At 38.4% G+C, this 27,256-nt stretch overlaps 1 protein-coding gene and 1 pseudogene across 2 annotated transcripts in view; one reads left to right on the forward strand and one right to left on the reverse strand.

Annotated features, from left to right (window-relative positions):
- Positions 1-2,127: 2,127 nt before the first annotated feature.
- LOC122738441 lies at positions 2,128-27,046 on the reverse strand (annotated as a pseudogene).
- The window catches only part of ATP8B4 (ATPase phospholipid transporting 8B4 (putative)), a 413,855-nt gene continuing 398,357 nt past the window's right edge, over positions 11,759-27,256 (forward strand). For both annotated transcript variants that reach the window (XM_043989130.1, XM_043989132.1), the window contains exon 1: positions 11,759-11,880. The gene's annotated coding sequence lies outside the window, so the exon portion shown is untranslated. The remainder of the gene's footprint in view (positions 11,881-27,256) is intronic.

The following is a 27,256-nucleotide window of genomic DNA, read 5'->3' on the forward strand; positions in this document are numbered from 1 at the left end:
ACTTAACACACACTTACTAGCTGTGTGACCCTGAGCAAGTCACTTAACCCCAATTGCCTCACTAAAAAAAAAATGGGGCAGCTAGGTGGTGCAGTGTATAGAGCACCAGCCCTGGATTCAGGAGGACCTGAGTTCAAATACGACCTCAGACACTTGACACTTACTAGCTGTGTGACCCTAGGCAAGTCACTTAACCCCAATTGCCTCACCAAAAAACCAAAAACCAAACAAAAAAACCATTACGCTGAGGGCAGCTAGGTGGCACAGTGGATAAAGCACCAGCCTTGGATTCAGGGGCACCTGAGTTCAAATCCAGCCTCAGACACATGACACTAACTAGCTATGTGACCCTTGGCAACTAACTTAACCCTCATTGCCCTGCAAAAACAAACAAACAAACAAACAAAAACCATTATGCTGGGGTGGGGGGTGGGTGGGGAGGGGGGGGCGTCTGTAGATTTCACCAGCCTGTCATAGAGGTGAATGACATAAAAAAGGTTAGGAATTCCTGCCCTATACCATGTAGCTTCCACCAGTTAGCACGTCGTGCTTTATATGGTAGATATTTGTAGGCAACTCTTTTATGATTAGGTTGTATGTTTCTTGAGGGCAGGGACCATATCTTGTCCAGCTTTATACCCTGAATACTTTCCAATACAGTTGTTTGTTCTTATTAGGTACTCAATTAATATTTCTGGAGTAAATGTTGAATGTTATAACCACATGTAAGTAGCCATATCCAATAACATATAAAAGAATATAACAAATTCAAATAGTTATTATACAGTTTCCTCACAGTTGGCATTTCAAAAGGATGGATTCTGGATAGTCATGTTATAACTCTCTCTCTCTCTCTCTCTCTCTCTCTCTCTCTCTCTCTCTCTTTCTCTCTCTCTCTCTCTCCCCCTCTGTCTCTGTCTCTGTCTCTCTCCCTCTCCCCCCTCTCTCAGCAATAGATTGACTATGATGCTGAATATTTAAATTATTGGTAATAAAAGGAGCATGGAGATAATAACCTTAAAACTTTTTAAAAAGAAAAAGGCTCTAGAAATTGATGCCTCAAGTATTACATAATTGGGAGTTACTATCTTTATTCTAGCATGCTATCTTTGTGTTTTGACACCTTAAATGACAGTTATCTTTGTAATTTAGGTTTGCCATGAAAAGTATTTTGACAAAAAATATCTGATTTAAAATTTTCAAGAAACCTGATATCTAACATTTAAACATTGTTCATGTTCACCTTAATTTAGATCCCACTTTACATTTTTGATGCACATTTAGCATACATGATTTATCTTCATAAACAGTTAATATATTTGGATGCAAAATACATTTTTCAAGCTAGCAGCTGTAATTCTATACTTTTTCATACCACAGTTAAATAATTACCATTAAAGCAGAGCTAGGCATTGATCATCTGAGAAGGACTGGACTTGTTCTTTCTTTTTTCCTAATGACTTTCTATCTTTGTGTCTCTGTTGTTTCTTCCCATTGTGGGTGGAGAAAAGACCAAGTGAACAGAGAGAACCTAAGGGAAAGGCAATTGCAGACACCCACCTCAGAACTATTTCTTGACAAATGGATGTTTGAATAGATTAGCACCAGGAGTAGGGCTGGCATTTAGTACTTAGAGTTGGATGTGTAGCAGAGGATGGCATGTCATTTGTTATTGAATCAGTGTTGAATTTGTAAAGCAGCTCTTCTCTTCCTTTCCTGCTCCACAGGCTTCCAAGTATAATCTAATCAAACAGTTATTAAGCACTTGCTAAGTGCCCTCTGAGAAATTTAGAGACTATGAAGTTGCTATGGAGGAGGAGACAAAACATTTTTTTGTGTTTTTGGAAAGCTTGACATTATTGCAAAGGGCTGTGGGTAAAGTAAGTATTAATAATTTGAAGAAACCATGGAAAAATACATTTCCACTGGAAAGAATAATTTCTCTAAGAAGGACAATGGAAAGCATCTGTTCAACTTGTTACTAGAATGCTTCAGTAACAACTTAGTTACCCTCAATAACTTAATGTCCTTATTTTTTAGGTCTTTCTCCCAGCTGTACCACCTCCCCCACCCCACCCCCACCCCTGCCCCCTCCACCTTTATAATTAAACTCTGTACTAATCTCATTTATTCTTCTACTTCTTGGCTCAGTTCTAAGACTATAATCCTTACTTGGTTGGTGAACATGACCATGAAATTTGCTTGTATGTCCACGGTCTGGTTCTCTCCTTGTAACCACAAGAAATCTTTTTTTAAAATTGCCTTGGCTAAGCCAGAAAAATTAAGAGAACTGAATTAATTCTTCCAGAATTTTGATAAACAATTTAGAGATTAGAAAAAGAAAGGATACCTGATAGTAGTTGATCGATGGTGATACATTTTTAGGGAGCACTTGGGAGACATTAGAATACTAAAATTCAAGTAAATGGACTTTAAAGAAAGAATACCTATAACTTTATTTTTTATTTTATTTTATTTTATTTTTTGGTGGGGCAATGAGGGTTAAGTGACTTGCCCAGGGTCACACAGCTAGTAAGTGTCAAGTGTCTGAGACCAGATTTGAACTCAAGTACTTCTGAATCCAGGGTTGGTGCTTTATCCACTGCGCCACCTAGCTGCCCCCTATAACTTTATTTTTTAATTGAAAAGAGCTACACAGTGGATATAAAGTAGGTATTGTGGACATAAAGACAAAACAAAAAAAAAATTCCTGCCTTCAAGGAATTTACATAATATTGCTGGAGGCAGAACCCATAAAAGGATGGGGCAAAACATTTTCCTAGACCAAGACAACTTAGAAGGACAGTAGCAAAGATCTCACTGGGATGAGAGTGGAGTGTAGTCCATCACAGGTCAGGTAAGTGCAGATCAGGCCCCAGCAACAAGGCTTTGGGAACAACTGAATCAGCAGCAGCTACTTCCATGGCTTGAAGCCCACAAACAATAAGGGAGCAAACTAACTTATCTGAAGGAGAGATTACAGTGGTCTCTTTGCTGGCACTGGGGGCAGGACTCTATTGCTTTACCTATATTTGTATCTGGATCAGTCTTGGTTGCTAGTTTCAGGGTGAGGAGGAGTGCCAACATACCAGAGCTTGTGGCTGCAGTGGAGCTGGGGACCCACATTACAATTCCAGGGCAGAAAAGAGTGCTTGTGGTCACCAGAACACAGGCCACAAGAGCAGTAAACCCACTTCTCCTTGGATCATACCACCTTGGAAGAACTGAAAACTTGCAAGTCCCTAGAACAATCTCTGAAAATAGCTATGAAAAACTTCTGAAGTTTGGGATAGTGCTCCCTCCACTTAGGAAGTAGAGCCCCCCTGTAGCATAGAGTTAAAAGTAAAGCAATAGGCTGGAAAAATGAGCAAACAACAGAAAAATTCCAACTAGAGAAAATTACTACAGTGACAAGAAAGATCAAAATACACACTCAGAAGACAACAAAGTAAAAACTCCTACATCCAAAGCCTCCAAGAAAAATATGAATTAGTCTCAGTCCATGGAAGAGGTAAAGGAAAAATTGGGAAGAGAAATGAGAGTGATGCAAGAAAATCATGAAAAAAGAATCAATAGCTTGGTAAAGAAGGTACAAAAAGTACTGAAGAAAATAACACTTCAAAAACAGAATAGGTCATAGAAATCCAATGAGAAGAAGAAAAGAAGAATTGGCCAACTGGAAAAGGAGGTACAAAAGCTCACTGAAGAAAATAATTCCTTAAAAATTAGAATTGAGCAGGTAGAAGCTAATGACTCTATGTACCTAGCTTCTTAAACTGTGGGTCATGACCCCAATGTGGGGTTCTGTAAATGAATGTGGGGATCATGAAAACTTTGGTAAGAGTAAAAGGTTTTATATAACTCTAAATTCAGGGTCATATAAAAAATTTCTTGGGCAAAAAGGGGGTAGTGAGTGGAAAAAAGTTTAAGAAGTCCTGCTCTAAAAAAAAGGAATACAGAAGTCCAGCTCTATAAGATATCAAGAAACAATCAAACAAAACCAAAAGAATGAAAAAATAGAAGACAATGTGAAATATCTCATTGGAAAAATAACTGATGTGGAAAATAGATCCAGGGGAGATAATATAAAAGTTATTGGACTTCCTGAAAGCCATGATCAGAAAAAGAGCCTAGACCTCAACTTTAAAGAAATTGTCAAGGAAAACTGCCCTGATATTCTAGAACCAGAAGGTAAAATAGAAACCAAAAGAATTCACCAATCACCTCCTGAAAGAGATCTCCAGAAGAAAACTCCAAGGAATAATGTAGCCAAATTCCAGAGCTCCTAGGTCAAGGAGAAAATAGTGCAAGCTGTCAGAAAGAACAATTCAAGTGTTGTAGAGTCACAGTCAGAATAGCACAAGATTTAGCAGCTTTTACAGTAAAGGATCAAAGGGCTTGGAATATGATATTCCACAGGGCAAAGGAGCTAGGAGTACAACCAAGAATCACCTACCCAGGAAAACTGAGTGTAATCCTTCAGGGTAAAAATGGATGTTCAATGAAAGTGAGGACTTTTAAGCATTCCTGATGAAAAGAGTAGAGCTCAATAGAAAATTTGACTTTCAAATAAAAAATTCAAGAGAAGCATAAAGAAGTAAACAGGAAAGGGAAATAATCAGGGACTTAATAAGGTTAAACTGTATATTCCTATATGGGAAAATGATACATGTAACTCAATAATTTTCTCATTTTTAGAGCAGATAGAGGGCATAGGTATGAGTTGAATATGATGGGATGATATCTAAAAAAATAAAATTAAGGTATGAAAAAGGAATGTACTGGGAGAAAAGGAAAGGGTAAGGTAGAATGGGGTAAATTATCTCACATAAAAGAGGCATGAAAGAGCAGTGAGGTAGTGGGGGGAATGCTTGAACCTTACTTTAATCAGAATTGACTCAAAGAGAAAATAACACACACACTCAATTGGGTATAGAAATCTATCTTACCTTACAGGAAAGTGAGAAGGGAAATGAATAAGAAAAGTGGGTGGGTGCTCATAGAAAGGAGGGTGGATTTGGGGAGGTGGTAGTCATAAGCAAAATACTTTTGAGAAGGGACAGGGTGAAAGGAGAGAGAGAATAGAATAAACAGGGTGAAGTAGGATAGAGGGAAATACAATTAGCAATTATAACTGTGAAAAAATTTTTGAATTAAGTTTCTCTGATAAAGGTCTCATCTCTCAAATATAAAGAGAAATGAGTCAAATTTGTAAACACCAGAACCATTCTCCAATTGATAAATGATAAAAAATGAACAGTTTTTAGATGAAGTAACCAAAGCTATCTATTGATTGGAGAAATGCAAATGAAAACAATTCTGAGGTACTACCTTATACCCATTAGATTGCTTAGTAGGAGAGAAAAGGAAAATGACAAATGATGGAGGAAATGTAGGAAAATTGAGACACTAATGCATGGTTGGTGGAGTTGTGAACTGATTCAACCATTGTTTAGAGCAATTTGGAACTATGTCTAAAGGGCTATAAAAACATTCATACCCTTTGACTCAGCAATATCTGTATCCCCAAATAGTTAAAAAACAAAAAGGAAAAGGATCTATATGTACATAAATATTTGTAGCAGCTTTTTTTTTCCTGCTGGCAAAGAATTTTAAATTGAGGGTATGTACATTAATTGGGAATGGCTGAACAAATTATGGTATATGATGGTGATGGCATACTATTGTGCTATAAGAAATGATGAGCTAGATGCTCTCAGAAAAACATGGAACTAATGCAAAGTGAAATGAGTACAACCAGGAGAACATTGTACATAGTAACAGCAATATTGTAAGATGATCAACTTGTGAATGACTTAGCTATCTTCATCAATACAAAAATGCTATCCATCCGCAGAGACAGAAATGGAAATGTTTTGCATGACTATACATCTATAGCCTATATAAAGTTGCTTGCTTTCTCAATAAGGGGAGTGTGGAGGAAGCGAGAGAATTTTGAACTCAGTTTCAAAAAGCAAATGTGAAAATTGTTTTTACACATAATTGGGGAAAATAGAATATTTTTAAAAATAATTAACTCAATACTTTTAATTTTTCCAATTTAACTAAGGCAATCTTTTATTACTTATGGCCACAAAGAGAGAATGAGGACCCATCAGAGCATGTACAAATATTCTCTGTCTGCCTTTTATTACAATTCTACCTTGTTCATAGAGAACATGAGTTTTGCATATTGTCTGTGACTTCACTTTGCACCAATACAAATGCTTCTTTGAAGGAAAAGAGCTATCACAAACTTTTTTAAAATGAAGAGTTTTGCCTGGGCTGGGCATGACACAGGATTTGTTAGTCATATTATCTACCTCTCATCTTGCAGAGAGTCTTTAGGGGAAAGGTGAAGGAGAAAGCTGGGAGCAGACTTTCCCCTTAAAAAATTTCCCAGAACTAGTCCTACTTACCATTTTGTCAGATGAATTTTTGACTTTGTAGATTATCAATTAATTGAGATTATTTATGGATTCCCCCTCCATTAGTATGCATAACCCAGAATTCAATATTTGAATTGTTAGTTGAGTTAATCAATGGGATTATTTTAATGAATAGTATCTACAGCTGAAGTCTTTTGTGAATTAAATTCACTACTGAATTGTGATATATGATCATGTTACATAAGGAAGGGTTTTTGTTTTGTATTTAGAATGGAACTGATTTATCAGCTAAATGATGTGTGTGTAATCCTTGTGTTAGAAGGTTTACCATATTATATTTGTTTGTTTGTTTTTTTGCAGGGCAATGGGGGTTAAGTGACTTGCCCAGGGTCACACAGCTAATAAGTATCAAGTGTCTGAGGCTGGATTTGAACTCAGGTACTCCTGAATCCAGGACCAGTGCTTTATCCACTGCGCCACCTAGCCGCCCCCAGTTTACCATATTATAAAGGACACAGGTACATTTTGGAGGATTTCTTATATATCTCTGGCTCATCGCTCCAACTCAGTCTGACACTTACACCATGTATTCCCCACTCCCTTTGCAAGCACATGGTTCACATAACTACAGCAAAATAGATCTTACAACAGAACGCAGGGAAAAGAATATCTGCTTATGAGTAACCCTTGCCTGGAGATGTGAACAGCCCCAGGCACTTACAGTTATGTACTAAGTAGGGCCTTCCTACAGATATTGCCTCTTATGGTTTCCCAGGGTGTGGCCCACCAACTGAAGATCTCCATAATTCCTCATAGACTGTACCTGGGACTTTTCTATAGTTCTCTCAATAGTTTCTGCCACCATTCCTCCTGTAGCAATTCACAAGTCCCAGCAGGTGGCACATGCCATCCACTCTAGAGCTCCCAATTGTTGGAGAATCTGTAATAAAGGTATAGTTCCTTGTGCAAAACCTTCTTTCAAAGCCCATGATTGGTAGGAGGAAAGTATAAACTCCACAGCTTCCTTGTCATGGCATGCTTGGTCCCTCCATGTCCAGCATTAACATGGTGCCAAACAAGGGATCCCACTCTTAATTTCTTCCTTTTGATATAGTTCCTGTTGAAGGGGAAAGAAAAGGAAAGAAACATTTATAAAGTGGCTACTATGGGCCGGGCACTGTGCTAGGTATTTTATAAATGCCTCATTTGATCTTCATAAACCCTTGTGAAGTAGGTGCTATTATTATCCTAGTTTTACAGCTGAGGAAACTGAAGCAGAGATTAAGTGACATATACAGTTTGTAAGTGTCTAAGGTCAAATTTGAACTTGGGTCTTCTTGACTCCAAGTCTAGCACTTATCCACTGCATCGTTTAGCTGAACTGTGTCTAAGTGTATAGATTAGTATGTCTTTCAATTATTTTCCCCTTAAAAATGTAACTCCATTATAATAATAGCATCTATTATTGAGTTAATCACTGTTTATCTGTAATTTAAATGAAGATATTATATAGAGCAAAATTTGAAGAGCTAGAACCACTTTTCTGCCTAAACTTCAGGAGTCATATATCGCTGCTTAATCTATTCTTGCTTTATCCCCTTCTACTTTAAACTTTTTTCATCCTCCAACAGTGTTTCACACACATATATGTATATATACACATGTGTGTCACACATATGCATATATGTGTATATCACCTCCCTATTCAATAAACTCCAGGGGCCCTCTATTGCCTCAATGTTTGAGAATAATTTGCATAGCATTGGTATTATTTATTCTTTAAAAGTTTGATAGAAATCTCTTGTTTTCATCAAGACCAGGAGTGGTTTTCTTTGGTAGTTCCTTTATAGCTAATTCTATTTCTTATTCTGAGGTTGGATTATTTAAAATCTGTATTTGGTCTTTTAGCTTGACTATTTTATTTTTTGAAGTATTCATCTCTTTGATATGTTAGCATGTAACTGTGCATAATAGGTTCTGATAATTCTTTTTTATTTCTTCTGGTGCTGTGATTTCACTTTGCTTATTTGTTTGTTGATTTGATTTTTTGCTCTCTTCCTTTTTAATCGTGTTGGCTAAGGGTTTAGAAATTTTATTAGTCTTTTCAAAGAATCAGGTTTTAGTTTTGTTTATCATTTTTATAACCTGTTTGATCTCCCCCTTACCTGTTTCTACTCTAATTTTCATTATTTTCTCTTATGTTTTTGAATTTATTTTTCTCTTTCTAATTTTAAATGCATATTCATTTCATTAATGTTTATTTTTCTATTTTGTTAATGTATGTTTTAGACACATAATATTTTCTATGACTACTGCTGTAGCCACATTCCAGAAATGTTATATTGCTTGTCATTATAACTTTCTTTCACATAATTAGATTGTTACTATTATTATGTTTCCATTTGTGTCTGCATTTTTTGTTTGTGTTCCCTGAACTGATTACTATTTTGTTTTGGCTTAAAAAATAAGTCAAAGAAATAATAATTTTATTAAAGAGACTGATAATAATGAGAAAATATACAAAACTTACAGGATGCAGCAAAAGCAGTAATCAGAGGAAAATTTATATCTCTCAATGCTTACATCAGTAAAATAGAGAAAAAGCAGATCAATGAAGTGGGTATACAATTAAAAAAACTAGAAAAAAAATTTAAAAGCCTAAGTAAACATCAAATTGGAAATCCTAAAAATTAAAGGAAAGATGAGCAAAACTGAATGCATTGAATTAATAAATAAAAAATAAATAAAACTAGGACTTGGTTTTATGAAAAAAGCACAATAAAATGGACAAACTATTGGTTAATATGATTTTTAAAAAGAGAGAAAAAAACCCAAATTGCTAGTATCAAAAACAAAAGGGTGAATATACCACTAACAAAGATGAAATTAAAGCAATCATTAGGATTTATTTTGCCCAATTACATGCCAATAAATTTAACAATTTAAGTGAAATGGAAGAATGCTAACAGAAATATAAACTGCCCAGTTTACCCGTCTCCTAAGTACAGAATGTTTTTCTTCTTTACCTCTGCTCCTTAGAATCCCTGGTTTCCTTCAAGACTAAATTCAAATCCCATATTTTACAGGTGGCCTTTCCTGGTCCCCTCCAGCAGCTTTTGCCTTCCCTTCCTTTTTTCTTTCTTTTTTTTTTGGGGGGTGGTGGTGAGGCAATTGGGGTTAAGTGACTTGCCCAGGGTCACACAGCTAGAATGTATCAAGTGTCTGAGGCCGCATTTGAACTCAGATCCTCCTGAATCCAGGGCTGGTGTCACCTTACCTTCTAAGGTTACCTTGTATTTACTATGCATGTATCAATATACCTATCTATGTATATATTGTCTGCTCCGTCAGAATGTAAACTCCTGGAGGGCAGGCACTATATTACTCTTATCTCTGTATTCCTAGCATTTAGTACTGTGCTTGGAACTTAGAAAGTGTTTAATAAATGCTTGTTGATTGATTGTTTAATATGATATTCTTGCTACCTTTTCAATGCTCTCAGTATTCTGTTTCTACTACTTCAACATCTTCTGGTGTGAGGTTTTAAGGACACAATAAAAAAATTACAAAACAAAAAAAATAGCTACCATCTTATAACTTAGAGAAAAGGCATTAAGTAATTCTTAAGCATCCTAATTTTTCTCTGAGCACTCCTTCATATCCTGTCCCTCAAAAGGGAATTGGGGCGTGGGGGTGGGGAAAGGAATCTGGTGTTTTGTTTTGTTTTGTTTTTGCTCTTCATTTATAATCTGGTTTTAGCTAGCAAAATAGTGATTGCTGCCCTCCCAACAAGTAGGACACTTTGGGGCTTCACTGGATCAGAATAATGCCTTATTTCATCTTTCCTAAAAATCAGGAGAATATTTCCCTGGTGACCATATTCAATTTTCTTCCTCCTACCTCACTTTTGAAGTTAACCTGTATATCAAAGTTATTTCAAGGGAAAATGCTTAAGATTATACTTGAACCACTCCAGAAGTTTTTAGTTTATTCTCTGCTTTATGAAGGGGCCAACGCTCCATTTTTTTTTCCCTCTGAAAATAGAAAAACATTTGAATCGAGCAATTTAAAAACACGTAATTATACTTATTTTCTCACAGATAATCTTATCTTTTTTTCTTGATATCTTTTCTGAACATGGCTTCCATGATGCTATAATTCTGATATATTTTTTATTTATATAACTCAGTAGTTCTTAACCTGGGGTCCAGGGACAGATTTCACGGAGATCTTGAACTTAGAAAAACCCCACTTTATTTTAATTGTTTTCTTTTGTAATCCTATGCATTTCGTTTTATGTATTCAAAAACATTTTGAGGAGTCCATAGGCTTCTCTAAATTGTCAAAGGGGCCTATGACATTAAAAAGTTTAAGGACCCCTGTCCTAACTGGATTTTCTTCCTTTCCCTTTTAGCTTTGGTAATCTGCTATGGTCCCATGTAGTTTGAATTAGATTACATATAAAAGATTGGTACTTCAGAGTTGGGACCAGGGCAACTGAGGCAAGGCAGGGGATTTAGACATGGGAACAAAATAAACCTCAAAAAGAAATTAGAGGGGGCAACTAGGTGGCACAGTGGATAAAAGCACTGGCCCTGGATTCAGGAGGACCTGAGTTCAAATCCGACCTCAGATATGTAACACTTATTGGCTGTGTGGCCATGCAAAAAAAAAAACAACCCCAAAACCAACCAACCAAACAAAAAAACCACCACCACAACAAAAAACAAACAACCCCCCCCAATAACCAGAAGTAATTGGCGAATAAGTAATAATCACTTAGCCTCACTTTTATAGGTAAAAAATGTATATTTTTTTAGTACCTCTAATTAGGAGGTGGGAGGTAGCTGGGGGTGTACTGGTAAACACTTAAAAATTAGGTCCCTCCTGCCTACCCCCCCTCCATATACTCAGGACACAGTTTAAAGTTTAGTCTGCATTATTGACATTTTCTCCATTACTTTCTCACGTCCAGTGAATCAACAAAACAGTAAATCCAGCTTTGACATGGTTTAATTCCCCTCCCCTTATTTCTGAGGTATAAATGCTCACATTGAAAATTTAACAAGCACCTCTTGGGGTAGAGCTGAATTCATCACACTCCCTGACACAGCAGTCAAAACAAGGCACTGAATAATGTAAAAAGACCACCCAGGACAAAGTACAAATTCATCTCTTAGTCACAACAGTAGAGAATGCCCCAGTAGAGAGCACACATTGCAATATGGGTAAATACTGAAGGTTTTTCATTTCAAGCAAGGGGATCAAATATTGTTTCACCTGGGTTATGTAAGCTTGGAGAGGACAAGATAAAGCCAGGTGTGTGCACACACAATTCAAAGCTTGCAAAACAATGGTAGTCTGTGGGAAACAGTTCTCATTGACCTCTGTGCTCTAGGCTGGGTAGGTTTCCCTGGACCAGTGCTTTGGCTACTGGAACTTATAGTGAGAGGGGCTTATAGTGGCAGCAACATGCTTGGGGATCCACCAGGTAGGTCTTTGAGATCTATTGCTAAATCTTGATGTATGAGCTGGGGAATCCTGAGCTAAACAGATAGAACTTTAAGGTCCCCTGTACATGAAGAAGCAAATAGGCCAAGGAGCTCTGATCTCCTCAGCTTCTGGTGTGGGAATTCTTTACATGGATGCTGATCATAACACATTTATGACTGAGTAGTTAAGGCCTAGTTAAGTTGCCTAAAGTACATAGAATTTGACTTGCTCCGGGTCGCACAGCTAATTAAGTTGTCAGTGTAGGATTTGAACCCTAGTCTTCTTGAGTCCAATTTACACAGCGAAAAAGTTGAACTGGCTGGGAAATAGCACACATCTTATTTTCTATTGGCTTAGTATTCAGATATGTTGGAAGTACTTAGGTTTTTATGTTCTGACCAGACTTGGATGGGGCTTCAGGGGATGTCTTTAAGTGGATGCATCAGGCCATCTTAATTTATCTTAATTGGTCATCTTAATCTATGGCAGCTCTTTCTTCCATATATTTTCTTTTCTTGCTTGTGCTGACAGATTTCTAGGAATAGAAAGGGAGGATTAGAGCACACTGGCAGAGATGTTGCCTTCGGCTGGGATAATCTCTGTTGTTGCATTGTATATATCATGAATGGACATAGTTATTTGCCTGTTGTTCTCCACTGCAATATGAGGGTAGGAAATAAACTTTTGCCTTTTTTTGTATCCCTAGCACTTAACACTGTGTCTGAAACACAGTAAGTGCTTAATAAGTACTTGTTGGTTGAATGATTGTTTCTACCATAAATTCCTTGTGTACTTAAGTTTCTACCATAAGTAACTACGGCTATATCATCAGCAGAGGGGCTGAAATAAACTGTTGTTTCAAATTCTAAAGGTGATTTCTGTAGCAGGGATTTATTGTTATCAAACCTTGGTAGTTATATACTTCCATGTTTTGTGGGTTTACTCGTCTCCTGTGTCTACCACAAGTCCCTAAAACTCTAGTTTTTCCTGCTCAAATTGGCATCTCAATCAATTAATCAATTGATGAACATTAAATGCCTACTATGTGTCAGGCAGAGCCAGCTAGTTGGCTCAGTGGATAGAGTGCTGGGCTTGGAGTCAGGAAGACCTGAATTCAAATCTGACCTCAGACACTAGCCGTGGACCCTGGGCAAATCATTTAACCTCTGTCTACCTTAATCCACTGGAGAAGGAAATAGCAAACCATTCTAGTATTTTTGCCAAGAAAACCCCATGGATAGTATTGATGTGCTATGTGAATCCATGGGGTCATGAAGAGTTGGACACAATAAAACAACTGAACATACCAGGCACTGTGCTAAGCACTGGGGATTCAAAAAAGAAACAAAAGACAGTCCCTGCTTTCAAGGAGCTTACAATCTAATGGGGGAGACAAAATGCAAACAAATACATACAAAACAAGCTATATATAGGACAAACAGGAAATAATTAACAGTGGGAAGGCACTGGGATTAATTGGGGTTTGGGGAAAGCTTCCTATAGAAGGTGAGATTTAATGAATGAATGAATGAATGAATTTTTTAGGGCAATGAGGGTTTAGTGACTTGCCCAGGGTCATGCAGCTAGTAAGTATCAAGTGTCTGAGGCCAGATTTCAGGTCCTCCTGAATCCAGGTCTGGTGCTTTATCCCCTGCACCACCTAGCTGCCCCAGAAGGTGAGATTTTAGATGGGATTTAAAGGAAGTCAGGGAGGTCAGTAGTCAGAGCAGAGGAAGGAGAGCAAGATGCCTAGACTTGAACATTTTGTTCTTGGAACAGTAAGGAGGCCAGTATCACTGATTTGAAGTCTGTGTTAGGGAGTAGGGTGTTAAGAAGATTGGAAAGGTAGGAGAAGGCTAGGTCATGAAGGGTTTTGAATGCCAAACAGAGCATTTTATATTTGATCCTGGGGGCAATAGGGATTGACTGGAGTTTATTGAGTAGGGGTGACATGATTGGACCTGCTGATCTCTTTTGAAAAAATCATGAACAATAATATAAATAACATACACTTGTATATCACTTTAAGTTTTACATGGTGTTTGCCTTATCAACATATCTGTGAGATAGGTGGTGTATAAGTGCTGCCCCCATTTTACAGATGAGAAAACAGCGTCAGAGAGGTTAAGTAACTTCTCCACAGCTGCGCAGCTAACAAGGGTTAAAATCATTATTAGGCTTTTAGGTCAAGGACAATTTCACTTTTGTCTTTATATTGCCAGGATTCAGCACAGTGCCTGGCACGTGGTAAACACATAATGAATGCTTATTGATTGAATGTTCCAACCCAGATCTCCTGAATCTAAGTTCAATGTCCTTTTCAGTAGTTTTTAGTGTAACCTGGGGTTTCAACCTTGGCATTTGTGTAAGATTCTCCTCTGTGTATTGCCTGGTATATTCTAATCTGTGTAACTTCTCTGATTTCTGTTTACTGTTGGCTTGGGAAAACGGGTATATCTGCTCTTTATTATTTATTACAGTCTTTGTGCAACCGGCATTTGATGGGAAGGAAGTCAAGCCTCCAGGTACAGTTTGGGGGCAGTTCTTCCTTCTTAAGGAACCAAGAGAAACAGCATCAATCTAAAGATTATTTCCCCTGGATTAGCAGTATCTTTTCTTGGGGGGGGGAGAGGCGAAGATAGCTATAATTCTAGTCTGGTACCCCCTCTCTGAGGAGAGCCAACTGGGCTAGTTTTGTTGTCCCAAATCTTGTGGCTCTCCTCTTCCCTTCCTGGCAAGAACCAAAGTCTCCCTTGGAAGGGAATGGGCAAAATTCTAGCGATCTCCATTCCCTTCTCCCTTGGGGCTATATTTAGACAGACCCATGTGGTTAGACATAATGTATATGGGCAATGAACATGTTTTACATGAGATTTTGATGAAAATTTCACAGAAGAATCAAACAGACCAGTCATTTATGAAGCCTTTATTTTAGGATGTTTTAATTCATACAAGGGAAGGCTTAAAGACTTAAAATAAGATACTTGGGGGTTAGAATATGGCGGGTAGGAACCATAAGGAAAAGATACATCTAGGGAGGTCACTAGATTCTGGTACAATGCCTTCAGTACATGACAGGAATTAGTAATAGTCCTGCAGAGGCTGTCCTTGAATTTGGCAAAGTACATTCTCATTCTCTCTCTCTCTCTCTCTCTCTCTCTCTCTCTCTCTCTCTCTCCTAGTTTCTAGTTGAGAAAGCCCAAATCATGTCTCCTCATCAGGGCATCCATCACTTTTTCCTATTGCTTTTTTTTTTTTTTTTTGGTGAGGCAATTGGGGTTAAGTGACTTGCCTAGGGTCACACAGCTAGTCATTGTTAAGTGTTTGAGGCTGGATTTGAACTCAGATCCTCCTGAATCCAAGGCCAGTGCTCTATCCACTGAGCCACCTAGCTGCCCCCATCCATCACTTTTTTTTTAAATTTTTTTTTTTGGTGAGGCAATTGGGGTTAAGTGACTTGCCCAGGGTCACACAGCTAGGAAGTGTCAAGTGTCTGAGGCCGGATTTGAACTCAGGTCCTCCTGAATCCAAGATCAGTGCTTTATCCACTGCGCCACCTAGCTGCCCCCCATCCATCACTTTTTAATACTTTGGCATGTAGTTCCTCAGACACCATGGGACCTCCTTTGTGACTGATTTTAACTTCTTACCTTTGGCTTATATCTGTTTTTATCTTCCTGAATTGCTTTTAACTACCTTGTGGATTGTTATACCTGGAGGCATTTGAATATGTTTTAGTAGAAGCACTGTTGATTTGAACACTTTTACTTTGAGTGATCCATTGTACCACACATTGGAGACATAACCTGGTCACCAAGAAAAGACAATGTTTCAAGGGAACATTTAAAGTTGCATTCGTTCTATTGAGTCAAATATCTATGTATTTAAAAAGAAAAAAACCCCCAACAATCTGTAAGTGATAGGGACCCACAGTTTCATGAATAATTTTCTGTTCTACTATGTATATGGAAATGCACATTTTAAAAATGATGTCATTAAATTCAGAAAAAAATATTTTAAAAAGTTAAACCTTTAGCTTTCAAAGTTATTCTGCTTCTCTGTGCTTCCTTCTGGCCTCTTCTCTGCTTTTTGTTTTTTAAAGGTCTCTTGATCCTATTTCCTCTCCTTTTTCTTCCTTCTCTTCCTTTCTTTCTTTCCTTTGTTTCTTCCTTCCTTCCTCTTTCTTTCTTGCCTTTCTTTCCTTTCTTTCTTTGTTTCTTCCTTCCTTCCTTCTTTGTTTCTTTCTTCCTCCTGTATCTACTCCTCTTCCCAAAGATGATTTTGTTCAACTGAGTATTAATATCAAATAAAACATCAAACATTCAGACACAGTCACCAAAAGTGTTCACCAGATAGTTAAAAAAAAAAAACCTCTCTAGTTTTTGGGACTCTCTGAGCACAGGCTAATTTGACTCTCTACCTGTGCCATCACACTGCTTAACACTCCTGTGTTGCCCCTCTTGGGTAGTTTTTATATCCCATTTTAGCAACTTCCTTGCTTCATGATTACACAGACAGGGCTTATTGGTCAACTCTGGTGTGTTCCTACCTGTGAAATTGGTTATGGGAAACCAATCAAATATTCCAGAGTGAGAACTCATATCTGGCCTTTTCACCTTGGAACACCCCTCTGCCATGTTGGTTCTCTTTTGCCATTGGTGGGGTTTCCTTCCCTTCCCTTCCCTTGCCTTCCCTTCCCTTCCCTTCCCTTCCCTTCCCTTCCCTTCCCTTCCCTTCCCTTCCCTTCCCTTCCCTTCCCTTCCCTTCCCTTCCCTTCCCTTCCCTTCCCTTGCCTTCCCTTCCCTTCCCTTCCCTTCCCTTGCCTTCCCTTCCCATCCCTTGCCTTCCCTTCCTTGCCTTCCCTTCCCTTCCTTCCCTTGCCTTCCCTTGCCGTCCCTTCCTTCCCTTCCCTTCCCTTCCCTTCCCTTCCCTTCCCCTTCCCTTCCCTTCCCTTCCTTCCCCTTCCCTTCCCTTCCCTTCCTTCCCTTCCCTTCCCTTCCCTTCCCTTCCTTCCCTTCCCTTCTTCCTTCCCTTCCCTTCCCTTCCCTTCCCTTCCCTTCCTTCCCTTCGCCCTTCCCTTCCCTTTCCCTTCCCTTCCCTTCCCTTTCCCTTCCCTTCCCTTCCCTTTCCTTTCCTTTTCCCTTCCCTTTCCTTCTCTCTTCTCTTTCCCCCTTTCCTTTCCCTTTCCCTTTCTTTCCCCCTTTCCCCTTCCTTTTCCCTTACCTTTCCCTTTGATAAGAAAAATGGGTCCTTCCCAGTTGTACTCTTCTTCACACCCTAACTGGAGTCCTAATTTCCACTGTTTTGTGAGGCAATGCTGTTTTAATTTTTTTGTCATCTGCCTCTAATTCTTTGCACATGAATTTATATTCTAAATAGCTTTGGCTGCCATGTCTCTTTCTTGGCTAGTGACTAAATATTTCCTGGATGAATCAGTGTCTGTTTTTTCCCCTCCAGCTTTTTCACTGGGGTAGCCATTTTGCATTAGTTAAATTTCTCTAAGAAATGGTGATCAAGAAAAATGAATGTCTTAACTTTTGTCCATTCTCTACCACCCCAACAAGTGCTTGCTTATATGCAAAGGCACTGTGCTGGGGATACAAAGAGAAAATAAGAAACAGTTTCTGCTCTCCAGGAGTTTATATTCTATTAGAGCATAATCTGATAGTATAAGCATGATAATTTGAAGAGGGAGAGAGCACAAATTGGGGATGAAGAATAGCTTCCTGTAGAAGATAGGGCATGCCCTGAACATTAAAGAAAATATTAAGGAAAGGAAACTAAGAATTCTAAGAAGCATAGGTAAGAAGGGAGTATAATCAAGAAATAGAGGACAGATAGCTTGTGCAAAAATGGGAGATGGATTGGGGAGGAGGGAGGGAAGGGAAGGTGGGAGAAAAATTTGGAACTAAAAATCCTATGAAAACAAATGTTGAAAACTATCCTTATATGTAACTGGAAAATAATAAAATACTTTTATTTATTGAAAAAGTGGGAGATGGAATGCTGAGTTGGGGGATGGCAAGTAGGGAAGTTTGGCTAGACCACAGAATGTGAATCAATTGATCAGTAAGCACACTCATTAAACACCTGCTATGTGCCAGGCACTATGTTAGGTGCTAGGGCTAAAAGTACAAAAATAAAACAACTTCAACTTGCAATAAGTTTATATTCTAATATGGAATGTATCAAGTACATATGTAAGTGTATATAGAATAATAGGAAAAGAATAAATACAGGTAACTACAAAGTAGTTAAATATGAGATAGTTGGGAGGGAGGGCACTAGCCATGTGGGGGCAGGGAATCAGGAAAGGCTCAATGTAGAAAGTGGTGCTTGAGCTGAGTCTTTTTTTTTTTTAACTTTTGATAATTCTTTATTTTTTGCTGTAAAAATCAAAACACTGGGGCAGCTAGGTGGCACAGTGGATAGAGCACCAGCCCTGGAGTCAGGAATAACTGAATTCAAATATGGCCTCAGACACTTAACACTTACTAGCTGTGTGACCCTGGGCAAGTCACTTAACCCCAATTGCCTCACTAAAAAAAAAAAATCAAAATACCATTACATCCTGAAAATACTTTCTGCTAAGTTTATAAAATATGGTACAGAATACAGCACTCCAGATGTGTTCTGACTAGTGCAGAGTATAGTGGAACAATAACCCTATCATTCTGGATGGAACAATTCCATTACTGTAGTTTAAGATGAACTTTTTCATTATCATTACTACTAACTACTGCTACTGCTGCTTCTTCCACAGAACACTATTGACTCATATTGAGCTTATAGTCTTCCCAATGTTTTTTCCCCCATACAAACTGTCTATTTAGACATTACCCATCATCCTATTCTTGTGCAGTTGATAAATTAAACCTAAATGTAGACTTTATGTTTGTCTTTATTAAGTCTATATATTTAATATAATCTCTCTCCTAGACTCCAGTCCTAGGTAGTCAGTTGTCTGCTGAATCTCTCTTAAATATCCTATAATATATCATATTTAACACATTGAAACCAAACTGATTTAGCTCTCCCTCCCCAATCCCCAAACATACCCCTACTGCAAAAATTCTTTCTTTCTACTGAGTATACCATTATTCTCCTGTCACTTGAATTTGCAATTTGGAAGTCAATTTTTGGTCAATCTTGACTTCCATCCCTCTTCTTCACCTCCCTTTCCCAATCATTTTTATTCCACTTCTACAGTATTTTTTACACCCATTCCCTTCTATCACTTAGAAAGTCACATGCCTAGTTGTGGCCCTTATTACCTCTGAACTACTGCAATAGTCTCTTTTAAAATTTAAATTTCATTAATTATTTTATTTAGAATATTCCCCAAGTTACATGTAAAAATACCCAAATTTTTTCACATTGATTTTTTTTTTTTTTTAGTGAGGCAATTGGGATTAAGTGACTTGCCCAGGGTCACACAGCTAGTAAGTGTTAAGTGTCTGAGGCCGGATTTGAACTCAGGTACTCCTGACTCCAGGGCCAGTGCTTTATCCACTGCACCACCTAGCCGCCCCTCACATTGATTTTTAAGAACTTTGTGTCCCCAATTTTCTTCCTCCCTCCTTCCTCACCCCTCCCTAAGAGATCAAGCAATTCAATATAAGTCATACATGTGCAGTCCTGCAAAACATCCTCACATTAGTCAGGTTGTGAAAGAAAACAGACAAAATAACTTTAGAAAAAAAAGAACTAACAAATAAAATTATACCTCAATCTGTATTCAGATACTATCAATTCTTTCTCTGTTGATGGTTTGCATGGTGCATCCTGCTCACCATTTCTTTCACAATTACTATTGCTAACCGTATTACCCTCCATCCCATTCCCTCCCCTTGATATTTACTCTATTTTCTATCTTCTTTCACCCTATCCCTCCTCAAAAGTGTTTTTCTTTTTACTGACCCCTCCCCCAATCTGCTCTCCCTTCCTTTGCCTCTCCCCCCTTATTCCCTTCCCCTCCCACTTCCCTGCAGGGCAAGATATATTACTATACCCACTTGCGTGTGGATGTTATTCCCTCTCTGAGCCAATTTTGATGAGAGTAAGGCTCACTTACACTCCCCTGCTCCTTACCCATCTTTCCCTCCACTCCATAAGCTTTTTCTTGTTTCTTTTATGTGACCTACTTTACTTCATTCCACCTCTCCCTTTCTGTTTCTTCCAGTGCATTTCTCTTACCCCTTAACTTTATTTTAAAAATGTCATCATGGGTCAGCTAGGTGACACAGTGGACAAAGCACCAGTCCTGGACCCAGGAGACCCCGAGCCCAAATCTGGCCCCAGACATAAGCCATCCCACCCTGCTTGCCCTACACACAAAAAAGGATAAACAAAAAAGAAATGCTTTTCAGATATCATCCCTTCATATTCAATTCACACCTGTGCCCTTTGTCTAAGTATATTCCTTTCAGCTGCCCTAATACTGAGAAAGTTCTTATGAGTTAGATGTATTATCTTCCCATGTAGGAATATAAGCAGTTTAACCTTTTAATGCCCCTCATGATTTCTTTTTCCTGTTTACCTTTTTATGTTTCTCTAGGGTCTTGTATTTGAAAGCCCAATTTTCTATTCAGTCCAGGTCTTTTCATCATGAATGCCTGAAAGTTCTCTTTTTCATTGAAGTCCCATTTCCCCCCTGAAGTATTATACACAGTTTTGCTGGGTAGGTGATTCTTGGTTGTGATCCCAGTTCCTTTGCCCTCTGAAATATCATTTTCCATGCCCTCTCATCCTTTAATGTAGAAGTTGCTAGATCTTGTGTTATCCTGACTGTAGCTCCACAATATTTGAATTCCTTTTTTTTCTAGCTGGTAGCAATATTTTCTCCTTGACCTGGGATCTCTGGAATTTGGCTGTAATATTCCTGGAAGTTTTCCTTTTGGGATCTCTTTTAGGAGGTGATTAGTGGATTTTTTTCAATTTCTATTTTACCTTCTGCTTCTAGAATATCAGGGCAATTTTCCCTGACAATTTCTTTGAAAATGATGTCTAAACTCTTTTTTTGATCATGGTTTTCAGGTAGTCCAATGATTTTCAAATTATCTCTCCTGGATCTATTTTCCAGGCTAGCTGTTTTTCCAAGGCGATATTTCATATTGCCCTCTATTTAAAAAAAAATTCATTTGGATTTGCTTTATTGTGTCTTGATTTCTCATAAAGTCATTAGCTTCTATTTGTTCTATCCTAATTCTTCTTTTCTTTTGTTTTGTGGGGAAATGAGGGTTAAGTGACTTGTCCAGGGTCACACAGCAAGTAAATGCCAAGTGTCTGAGGTCACATTTGAAATCAGGTCTTCCTGAATCCAGGGCCAGTGCTTTATCCACTGAGTCACCTAGCTGATCCCTATCCTAATTCTTAAGCAATGATTTTCTTCAGAGAGTTTATGTACCTCATTTTCCATCTGGCCAATTTGGCTTTTCAAGATGTTGACTTTTTTTTATGACCCTCCTGCATCACTCTCATTTCTCTTTCCATTTTTTCCTCTACCTCTCCTACTTTATCTTCAAAGTCCTTTTTAGTGCTTCCATGGCTTGAAACCAATTCATATCTTTCTTGGAAGCTTTGGATGTAGGATCTTTGACTTTGCTTTCTTCTTCTGAGTTTGTATTTTGATCTACCTTGCCACCAAAGAAACTTTTGATGGTCTGCTGCTTTCTCTGCCTACTCATCTTGCTCACCAGTTTCTTAGCTTTTGACTCCTTCTTAACATGAAGCCCTGTTTCCAGGATGCACTGTCCCAAGCTACAGGGGGTCCCAGGTGTTATGGTTTAAGCCCACCTGACCTGTAAGTAACCATGGGCCTGCTTGTTCTTTAACCCAGAAGTAGAAATCTGATTGAAATCTGATTCTCTAGGGTCAAAAGCTTGGCGCATCTGTGCCCCTTCCCTACTGGGCCACTGCCACTCAAGTTAACTTCCTGAGTAACACCACAGCACTCCTGCCTCTGCTCCAGCAGAGACCCCCCTACTATTTCTCCCCAGGCAACCACTGTACCCCCTCACCAGTCTGTGAGCCAAGTTTCAGAAAAAGCTGCTGATGCTGAAGATTATGAGGTTCCAGAGGCATGGCCTGCCTGGATCTGGATCTGCACCATGTGCTGCACTCCTTTCTCACCCCATACAGCAGACCTGCCACCTATTTAAGCCATCTTTGGCTGGAATATAGTTTCACTCTTCTTTTGTGGGTTTTGCTGCTCCAAGAGTTGTCTTATGGCATTTTTTTTGGAGGTATGTGGATGGATTTCTTGGGAGCTTGGAGACTCATAGCCTTTCCTCTGCTATCTTGGCTATAACCCCCTTGAGATGAGTCTGAAGAAAGTTATTCAAAAACATTTATAAGTAGCTATTATGTGTCAGGCATTGTACTAGGTACTGGGAATATAAAATGCAAAAGACAATCCCTGCCTTCAAGGAGCTTACAATCTAATAGAGGATACAACAAGCAAACAAATATGTATGAACTAGTTATATACAAGATAAATGTGAAATAATTAGGAGAAAGAAGGCTATAAAATTAAGAGAGATTAGAAAAGGCTTCCTGTAGAAAATAGGATCTTAGTTGGAAAAGGAAATGTAAACCAATCCAGTATCTTTGCCAATGAAACCCCAAATGGAGTCACAGTCAGCCAGACACAACTGAGAAATTACTGTACAACAACAACAAAAAAAGATAGCCAGAGAAGTCAGTGGGCAGAGATGGGGAGAAAGAAGAGCCCAGACATGGAGGACAGTCAAATAAAATGACACCTACTCCACAATTAGTGATGTGAGACTAAATCTCAGGGGAAAGAGTAAGGCTACATATGCAGATATATGAGTTATTTGCATAAAGATGAACACTGCACTAATAGGATCTGGTACTTTTATGAACAGAAAAGAGAAAAAGTCTCAGAAGAGAATCTTGGAGGAACATCAACGGTTAGGGGGCATGATATGAAAGGTGAGTCAGTAAAATAAACTGTGGAGAAGTCAAAGAGGTAGGAGCAAAACCAACAAAAGCAGAGTCGTAGCATCCTAAAAACTCAAGAGAGGAGAGAGAGACTATCCTGGAGGAAAGGGTAGCATACAGTCACATGCATGAGAGAAGTTAAGAAGGATGAAGAATGAGCAAAGAACGTAACTTTCAAATGAAGATTTAGCAATTAAGAGATTGTTGGTAACTTTGTAGAGAGCAATTTCAATTGAGTGTTGAAATCAGAAACAAGATTGAATAGGATTTAGGAAGTGAGAGGAAAAGAAGTGGAAGTATTGAGTGTAGGCAAGTTTTTAAAAGAGTTTCACTGAGAAAAAGAGGAGAGATTTAGGACTATAGTTTGAAGTGATACTAGTGTCTAGTGAAGGTCTTTAAAGAGTGATTAAAAGAGAATTAAAAGGGGTGTAGATGAGCATATTTGGAGGTAGTGGGGAAGAAACTAGTAATTAGGGAGAGTTTGAAGATTCCAGGAAAAGAATGGATGATTGAGGTTGCAATCTGTTGGAAAAGATAGTGAGAAGATAGTAGGATCAAGGGCACATGAAGAAGGGTTGGCTTTACTGAGGGGAAGGGCCATCTAGTTTTCAGAGAGTGGGGGATAATGTCAAAGGATTTTGAGATGAAGAGAATTAATTGAAGAAGAGAGATCTCACATCAAATGGTTACAATTTCTCAGTAAAATAAGTCAGATCCTTCATTTGGGAGAGGTTAGATGGGGAGATCTGGGAGGTGTGAGCAGGGTGGTTTGTGAGTTGAAGTAATGTTCAATTAGCCTGGACAGCTTATTTCCAATAAGACTAGAAGTAAAGGAGGTATGTACATTGTTACCATTTTTATTTGATATAGTTATGGAAATGATAGCAATGACAATTTGAATGTTACTAATGGCTACAATTCTATTCCTCTGATGGTGCAATAAGTTGATTATTGAACAAAGATCACATGTTAACATAATCCAACATTTAATGGTGATAGGTGGTTTAAGAACTAGGTGATTATTAGTATCCCATCTTTCACTCCTTGTGACTGCCACTGAACCCAACAGGGCAGAATCAGGAGTGTACCATGAAGGACTAAGGGCTATTTTGAATCTTTACCTGTCCCATGGGTCTTGATATATGGTCATGAATTTTCTCTTCATATAATTTGTAAGGTTACTCACTAGCTATGCTGTCTAAAAATCTAATGAGTGGTTGCCAATAAATTATAAGCTTTAGCAAGAGTTTAGACTTTTAAGCATTTATTAAGGAGCATAAGAATTTGGTGAAGAGAGAGAGAAAGAGGCCTAGATTCAGCTATCTATCTCAGGGAGCCTGTGTCTCCAGCTCCTCTCCCCACTGAGGTCCTTGCAAAAGCCTGAGAGAGCGAGCCTCGCCCCTTCTTTGTCCCACAAGCCTCCTGTGGAACCCAGAAACATCCTATCACATGCACACACAGCTCCAGGCCAATTAGTTGGTAGCTTTGATTGACAGTACCCACAAGCAAATGTCACTTCCTGATGCCAAGGAACTGACCTTGCAAACCACATGGCCTGCCCTCAGACGCCTTCTCCTCATGGCAGAGCTTTCCTACAGTAACTCTCCAGCAGGTGGCATCACTTCAATTGTTACAAATCTTCAAGGAATGAGGTGACTCCAAGGTCAGTGGGGAGGGGACAAGCAGGCTAGAGCATAATGTTTCCAATGATGTCTTCATACATGGGATATCATTGAAGAAATAAATGATTAGAAAAGGAAATGGACTGGTCATGTGCTGAGAGTGAAGGATAATAGATCACTAAGGGCAGGTAGGTAGTAGATAGAGCATTGGGCCTGAAGTGAAGAAGATCTGGGTTCAAATCTGGCCTCAGACACTTACTAGCTATGTGACCATGGGCAAGTCACTTCACCTTGTTTACCTCAGTTTCCTCATCTGTAAAATGAGCTGGAGAAGGAAATGGCAATCCACTCCAGTATCTCTGCCAAGAAAACCCCAAATGGGGTCACGAAGAGTTGGGAAAACTATAACAACTGAAGAACAATGTTCATTGAATTGAATTTGAATTCTGTTTTCCAGTGCCTTAATATGAATTTGTATTTGATAAATGTTTGTTGAATTGCACTGATTCTATGACCTGATTTCACTATAACTGGTTTCCAGCCAGGTATCATTTTTAAGGTCAAGGGTAGAAGTGTGTGGACATAGGACAAAGAACTTGTATCAGGACAATTTGATATGTGCTAAAGGACAGTGACATAGCAGATGATTAGAGAGCATGGTAAACACAAAGAGCAGAGGTAGAGGTGTACAGGAGTCAGCAATGGAGTCAATGACCATGTAGTAGTAAATTAGAAAGTTGTATAAGAAAGGTTTGAGGTTCAAGGCAAGTAGTCAGAGACCAAGAGGGTAGTGGGAATGGAAGAAATAGGGCAATAGTCAAAATTCACACAAATATCAATGAAACTTAATCCTCAAAGCAGCTTCCTCCTCCTCTTTCTGGGTGTTAAAATTTCTCCTATGGTTCAGGAGCCAGTGGAGATATTCATCCTATAGGTGTGAATCATCAATATGGGCCTAACCTGACTGATCTAAGAAGGAGATAGCAGGGTCAGGGGGTGAACGGCAGAATGTAGAATGGCAAACTCTGATACTTTACAAAAGCAGGAATGGGAATCAGGGATGCAGGATATTTGTCACTTTGTATCCAGGATAAGGAGGCATGAAATTCTGTAGTTTCATGGACCTTAGGACCAAGGATCACAAATCCAGAGCTTGAAAAGACCTTAGCAGTTATCTAGTTTAACCTTATTTTACAGATGAGGAAATTGAGACCCAGAGAGTTTAAGTGATCTTTCCAAGTTCACACAAGTAGTACATGATAATCAGGATTTGAACAAAGGCCCTTTAACTCCAAATGCAGCATTGGTTTCCATCCCCCACCCCTACTTCATAGCACTATTTACCACTAAAGTTTTGTTTGCTTATAGTATGATATGAAGAGTTAGGTTCTTATTTTGAGAACTGTCTGTTCATGTACTTTAAACCATTTACCTACTGGGGAATGGCTCTTCTTATATATTTGTATCAATTCCTTGTGTAATTTACATATCAAACTTTTTATTTCTCTTACCTGTGATTTTAGTTTTGGAAGGATGTAAGTACAACTGAAATTTTTAAATATAAAGGAGAAATAGCCAAAACTCTCTCTCCATAAACATATATTATGGGATGAAGCCTTGGATCCATATGAATTATTGCTTTTTATAAATGTAGGTGGTTAATATGTATTAAACAGAAATATGAATGAACATTTGCCATTTTTTGAGAATCTCATAAATTACATAAACTCTTAAGTTTAAAGATGCTGAAATAAATATTTCTTACCTAGAAATAAGTATTTTATAAAAACTGAACATTTTGATAGTGTTTATAGACAAAATGTCAAGTACAAAGAAAGCAGCTGCCACCTAGTTCACTTAATTTCTTCATAATGTGACTGTCAACTGTGGGATCATGAAGATACTTCCAACAACACCACATGGTACCCCAAAGTCTATGGAGAATCACTTTGTAGCAGCCCAGATCATCAACAGAAATACCTAATTGTCGATAACGTTCATCTGTTTCAAAAGAGTGTTGCTGGTATACGGTCCAAAAAATGCCAATCCAGATGATGGATCAATAAAGTCAGCCCAATAGCCTTCAGTATGTAGAGCATAGCAAATTTCTTTAGCACCATTTATAAACTTTTCCAACAGCATTTCTCTTTCATTTTCAACCTCCTCACTCCATATGGTCATATCACTTTTGGTTTTCTGCTGTTTACAGTCAGTACCCCTCGTTTGCCAGAATTCACTTCTGGAAATATTGATTCAAAATCTCTTCAAAGTAGCTCTGGACATGCTTCTATTACAATTCTACTTGGTCATTTCAAAATAAGTTTCTGCCTTGTTAATTTACAGTTGTTTAACAGGTTCATCACTGTCCTCATATTTGTTTATATGCTGTGCCATGACAAATTCATGCCTTTCACTTGATAAAGGCTCTACTAGGACATCAGGCAAAGTTTTATGGACTGGACTTTTCTTCAGCAAAGTTGTCCCATGGAGGTAACAGTCAAAACCTATGTTCCCAGGGAGCTAAAATCTTTTATCCTGGGGCCCAAATGGTCCCATTGTTTCATCTGGTCACACAGTTCTTGAACCTGAGTTCTTTCCGCCGCCTGAGGCCAGGAGCCCTGCTTTCTGGTCACAGTCAAAATGGAGCCAGCGTCATCATCATCATTGCAGAGATATCAGACTTTTATCAAAGAAATATGCTTAAAGATTTGTTCCCAGTCAACCGATTCCCTTCTAATTTTAGCTGCATTGATTTTTTTTTTTTGGTGCAAGAATGTTTCCATTTTA

Source organism: Dromiciops gliroides, chromosome 2, assembly GCF_019393635.1.
Source record: "Dromiciops gliroides isolate mDroGli1 chromosome 2, mDroGli1.pri, whole genome shotgun sequence".
Classification (NCBI taxonomy): Eukaryota; Metazoa; Chordata; class Mammalia; order Microbiotheria; family Microbiotheriidae; genus Dromiciops; species Dromiciops gliroides.